A 6362-nucleotide genomic window follows, 5' to 3' on the forward strand; every position below is an offset into this window, starting at 1 on the left:
TGATTAATTACGCTCGGTTGATTCATGCCATCCTCATTTGTTTCTACTGATTAATGTACGAGGATGCATGACATCCATGGATTGAGCAACTCCTTGGGCAAGCACCATATGCACAAATGCTATGGTGAGAATAGACTCATCTTCTTCTTAGTAGTGTCTCAGGTGGTCTTTGGGAAGAAGGGCAAGATGTGGCCAACAGCACATGGATCCTAGTAGTGTCGCGCTCTTGGTGGCTGGCGCGGACGGCGGCCGCCGTTGCCAATATAGTCATCTCGCAGCTCGACTGCATGAAGCTCCTCATGCAGGCATGCATTCTTCTAACCCCTGATGGCCCCTGGTTCATGCTGCTAGGCGTGAAGCTGATGTTTCTTATTTGCACTTCTTCTGTTCTATTCGCACGCACACATCATGTTGGTGGCGGGTGAGAGCACCAAGAAGGGAATTGGGTTCCTGCAGGTAACGACCCTACATTCCCTCTGCCTCTGTTCTGTTTTGTGTTGCAAACTAAAGAATGATCCAAATTTTGTTATGATTAAATGCATGTACCTTTAGAGGTTCCATGGTGATGTGACAAGTAAATTTAGAACTGCAACATTCAAATACACCACATAAAAGAAACTTTGGAGTTAGTTGAAGTCTTATCATTGAGCTTTTTCACAACACGTGCAGTCATAAGTTACCTGCACGAAATATCTAGGTAAAATAGCCCCACCCCCACCCCGCGTCGCCCGTGTCTGGCGACATTGGGGAAACCCTCGCCGCTGGGAGCCCCCCTTTGACTCCGCCACGCCCGCATCGCCGCCGCCAGAGGGCCGGCCGGCGAAGCCGTGCCGCACCTGGGGATGGCGGCGGCGGGGCGATTCCGTTCCTACCCTGCCCCGCGCTTGCATCGCGCCGCCCCTCCGCCACCGGCTCCCTGCAACGCCGCCGCTGATGGGCCGGCCGTGCCGGCCGCGTCACGCCTGAGGATGGCTGCGGTGGAGCATCCCCCCTCCCCCCAGCGCTCGCGCTGGAGGCCTTCCCACTCCACGGCCCCAGATCGGATCTGGCGTGCCGCGGCCACTCCCCACGTCCAACTGCTGCACACATCCTGCTGGTCTTGCTCGTCGGCGCGGCCGTGTCTCTGCTGATCCTCCCCCAGTCCGCGTCTTGCCCCCCCCCCCCCCCCCCCAAGCCCCTCTTCTTGCTGCCGTCCGTCGGGGTGGGCGTGACCCTTGGGGGAGGTGACCGGGGCTCGGTCCTGCCTAGGTGCAGGCCACCCTTCATCCCGGGCGATGTCTCCTCCGAGCTACTGTGATGACCTCTGTGTGTGTGTGTGTGTGTGGTGACGATGGTCCTCTGGCAGCATGTTAGAAGCTCCGTGGTGGATTTTGTCGACACCGCTCCGGTCCCGGCCTCCATGGCCCTACGTTCTCCAGTGTTCTTGGTCTGCCAGCGTCCTCTACCGGTGTGGTTTCGGCCCCGATGCACCGGCAGTTGCGCCTCTTCCAGCTTCGGTTCACTGGCGTTCTGGTGGCTCCGCCTCCGGCGGTACGGATCTGCGTTTCCTTCTGGTTCTGGATTGCCGGCGGCGCCGGCTGCCATCCTTCCATCCGCATAGGTTCTCTACCCTGCTGCCTCTCCGACCCTGTCCACCTACACGCCATCTCGGTTTCAAAGCTCGCGTTTTTCGTCGGCGACATGTGCAGCCCCACCCCCATCTAAGGTAGCGGTCGACAAGCAGGTTGTCTCCGGCATCTTTGGATCCTGATCTGGCGGCTTTGGGATTGCTCGGACTGGGCGAGGCGAAATCCATGCTCGGCTTGCCGATGCTGGCTGCGGCGACACCCGCGGGTGTCGTTTCCCTTCCTGGAGGTGCTGCCATGGCCTTTTCCGTGCACCCCTTCGAGTATCGGGGGAAAACCTAGGTCCGGTTCTCCGGATCGGATGGCGATGACGTCCGTTTCCCTTTTTGAAGGCGCTATCTTGCAAGCTCGTGGTGTCCCGGTGTTGGAATTGAAGATGTTCGACGTCCTTCTGAGTTGGTTTGCTCCTCTAATTTTAGGTTTGGTGGGTTTAGTTGTGTCATTCCCCCTGTTCGGGCTAAGCACCCCGTCTCTCTATGCTCCGGACACCATGTTTATGCAAGAACTCTATGCTCCGGACACCATGTTTATGCCTTCTTGCGTTCATGGCATGTGTTGTACCCTTTGTTGTACTCTTTCTTCTTTCTTCTATCAATGAAATGATACGCAAACTTTGCGTATTCGCGAAAAAATAAGTTATCTGAATAATAATTGATAATAAATAACCAAAACAAAAAAATACTTTACCAATTGACTGGATCGAACTACGTATAGATGACATTTATAAACATCTGTGTTTTGTTCAGTATGCAAATAGTGGGACATTTGCTCAATAACTAGGGATGAGGTACTAGAAATTCTAAAAAAGAATAGAAAGCACCACAAGGGCTTCGAGTTGATGGTACTCATCGTGCACTCTGGCCGCAGCCCAGCAAAGGGCCAGTATAGGTGATGCATTATAACACACACAAAATTTGAATTACAAAAATAGCACAAGTGCTTCATCTGCACAGTCCAATCTTCACAGAGAAATCAATGACCAAACTTGGAACAGGAAAAATACAGAACTGGAATGACATGCCTACTTGATTTCTATAGGATGAGCAAACTGCAGGAATTTGTAGAGAGTGTTCGATGCCACACAAAAACAAAAGAACTGTACAAAGAGGTTAGACACTACCGGAATCGCCCCCTATGCCGACGGCCAGGGCCGTTGGCATAGGCCTGAGTCCCGTCGGGGTAGACCTATGTCGACGGCCCCCGTCGGCAACATATGCGTCGGCACAGCCAGGGAGGCCGTCGGCTTAGAAAAGCCGTCGGCATATATGATACGCCGACGGGGGCCGTACATCTATGCCGACGGCCCCGGCCGTCGGCAACTATCACGCCTAACGGCGGCCGCCGTCAAGTCTGCCCAATGACTGATCGCCCCGTGGCATCCCTATGCCGACGGCCTAGCCGTCGGCTTAGTCAAAACCTATGCCGACGGCTAGACCGTCGGCATAGGGGTGCCATGGGGCGACCAGCCGCTGCTCGTGGACCAGGGCTATGCCGACGGCCGGGCCGTCGGCATAGTTTGAAACTAAGCCGACGGCCAGGCCGTCGGCATAGTCCTTCATACAGAGCTCCCAGTAGCTGACACGTGGCACCTACTGGGAGCTCACGCTAGCCCTATGCCGACGGCCTAGCCGTCGGCATAGTTTGCTTTTGCTTTTTTTTCTTTTTTCTGTTTGTTTTCAGATCAATTCAATTCAAATAGCAGCACATATCAGCAGATATATATGATGAGATAGACATATAGAACACAACGGGATATCATCCGGCACCACCACAACAATATATGCATAAGCATCATCACACACAAGTCTCTAAATGAACATCATCACAACCAACATAAGCATATAGAGAAGCACACAAGTCATCTAAATGATCATCACCACACACAAGTCATCTCAAGCATCATCACCACACAAGGATCATCGAGCACCGCGGAGGTCGTCACCGCCAAGACGGCCAAAGCCCAGGTCGTCACTGCTAGCGGCAGCGCTACCGCCAAGACCGCCTCCGCCTCCATCTCCGCCTCCGCCTCCGTGGATCGGAGTGGTCGGGCTCCGTGTCTCCGGAGTGCTGCGAAGACCACCGCCAACGGTAGATCCACATGTTCCCTGGATGTTGAAAAGACATATGCACGGGATATATGACTGTGTTGAAAGGCATGACATGCTTTGGATGAATAGATTGGGGATGAACTAACCGGCGAGGAGCCAGCATTCTGTGCCACAAACTCCTCAAAGCTCATCAGCACTGGTTGTGCCGGAGGGCATTGTGCTGGAGGGAACTGAGGACACCTGCCGGCCGCCATATCCTGAAAAGCCTGCTGCATCTGGCTATCCCTCTGCACTTGGTGTTCATAAAGCCTCTGATGCCACGCCATGGTCTCCTGGCGTGTGTACTCCATGTAGGCCTACGGTATGACATGATGGAACTCATAAAACTACTAAATGCGGAAAATGAAGTGAGCAATGAAGATAAGAGGGAAAATACTTACAGATTGTTGCTCCTGAAAGAGGGACTGTGTACTGGTCACTGGCTGGCTCGTGCGCTGGCTCAGGCTCGGGTCGATCCGACGAAGCTGTGTGTAGGAGATACTAGGAGTGATCACAGCATCGAGAACCGCCTCCCGACCGTGCTCCTTGGGCCCCATGCTCACCACCGCCCTGTCGTCCAGAGGCGCCGCAATGGGGTCAGGTGTGTCAGGATGCAACTTCAGATACGCTTCGGAGTAGGTCTGCTTCCTCCCCGCGGTCTTCTTGCCGTAGTACTGGGGCTCGCCAGGCTTGGAGTCCTTCCGCGTATGGGCGATCTCCCACGCCTGCATGTCTGAGAGCGGCCGCTTCAGTTTCTCCTCCTGCACCACCAAACAGAGGTTAGTCATACATAAGAAAGTGATGGTAAATAGAAAAAGAAGAATGTTTAATGGGGTTAGTCATACATTAACTGCCTTGTGGAGATAGTGGTTTCGGTTTCCCTGAGCATGTACTCCCTCCGTCCCTCGGTTAGCCTTATTTTTGGTTCTCATAGCCGCCCAGGCTCCAGCCTCATCACACCAAAGATCCACCAATGCCGCCCAGGACTCGTCTTTTCCATAACACCAATTTGGACACACCTACATAGCATGTAGGTGTGTCCAAATTGGTGTTATGAAAGCATAAAGCATAAAGCATAATGTACCACAAGGTAATGAAAGCATAATGAAAGCATAATATATGAAAGCATAATGAAAAATCTTTTATACTTATCGCCAAGAACTCGGGCCTCTCCAAGGTAATGCCCATCCTCCGCGCTTCTTCCTTGGTCATCTTCACACCAAGATAGTCGTGGTAGTATGTGGAGATGGCCACATAGCGCACCTCGTACTGCATCTGGCGGGCCTTCTTCTTGCATTGGCGCAGCACGGTCTGGTCCGCTCTAGCCCTGTGCTCCGGAAGAACTCGATAGAATGTCTACAATCATGCATGAAACAAGAATGGAAGAAGCCATGAGTTAAATCATTCATGAAACTAGAATGGACTTGTGCTTCTGAAGAGAACTCACCCAAAAAGTAGTGATCACGGCCTTGGCATGGGTCTCATGGTCCGCGTGGCGGGCCGCTTCCCAGTGGTCCCAGCTCGTGGCCAAAACCCGACGGTCCAGCTGCCTGACTGGATCAGGACAGTACAACCCCGGCCAATATAACTTCAGCAAGACGGTGATGAGGCCGTTGGGAATACGGACCCCTTTAGAATATATCCAGTTGCTGCAAAAGAATGAACTATTAGCATGTGACAAGCAAAATAAATAACAACCGGAATAAGCATGTGACAAGCAAAATAATGACCACTTACTCTTTTCCCGTGGGCTCAATGAGCCACTTCTGCTCCTCAGTAGCAGGAACCTGCTTTGGTAGCTTTGCGTTGCCACGCAGCCATCCCTTCTTGTCAACCCCCTTCCCGTCACCACCATCATCCCCGCCACCACCCTCCTCCTCGCCTGCCTCCCCCTCCCCAACCTCCTCCTCCTCCTCCTCCTCCTCGCTTGCCTCCTCCTCCACCTCCTCCTCCTCCTCCACCACCACCTCCTCCTCCTCCTCCTCCCTAGAGTGTACCTCACTAGAGGAGGGTACCTCACTAGAGGAGGGCCTCGAAGACAACACCCCTAAGTCGGTGAGGGTGCGCTCTTTCTGGCCGCGACCCCCCTGTAGTGGCTCTCCCCCCAGCACCTCGTCCTCTAGAGGCTCTCCCCCCACCCCCTCCTCCTCTAGGGGCACCTCTCCCTCGACCTCCCTGTGAGGAGTCATCGTCAAGTAGCCGAGGGGGAGGATTACGTGCTCGACCACTCCGACTAGGCAGGCCGACGACCTTGCGTAGGAAACCCACGCCGTCGGCCTTCCCCTTGCCCATGTTCCATGAACCTGCATTGAAAAGAGAAAAAGCAATTAGTAAATTAATGAAATGAAGGAAAAGGCATGATAATAAACACATTAATAAAAATGCATAAAAAGGCATATTCCTAAACTATAGAAAAAAATACTTGAAACGTACATCTGCTAGAACCCATATGAATCATCACTGTTGTAACCTCTTTCTCGGTCCGTCTCATCATCACTATCAATCATATCATCTTCGTTGTCCGACGAAGGTGGAGGCTCTTCCTCGTCGTCAGCGTCTTCGTTTAACTTTTCTAGCATAAGTATGTCATTTTCATTGACAATGGTCTCACCATCATTCCGTGCATCGTCGACGTTTGGGTCCACATCAT

This window comes from Triticum urartu, chromosome 5A, assembly GCF_056163025.1.
Source record: "Triticum urartu cultivar PI428250 chromosome 5A, HENAU_Tu73, whole genome shotgun sequence".
NCBI lineage: Eukaryota > Viridiplantae > Streptophyta > Magnoliopsida > Poales > Poaceae > Triticum > Triticum urartu.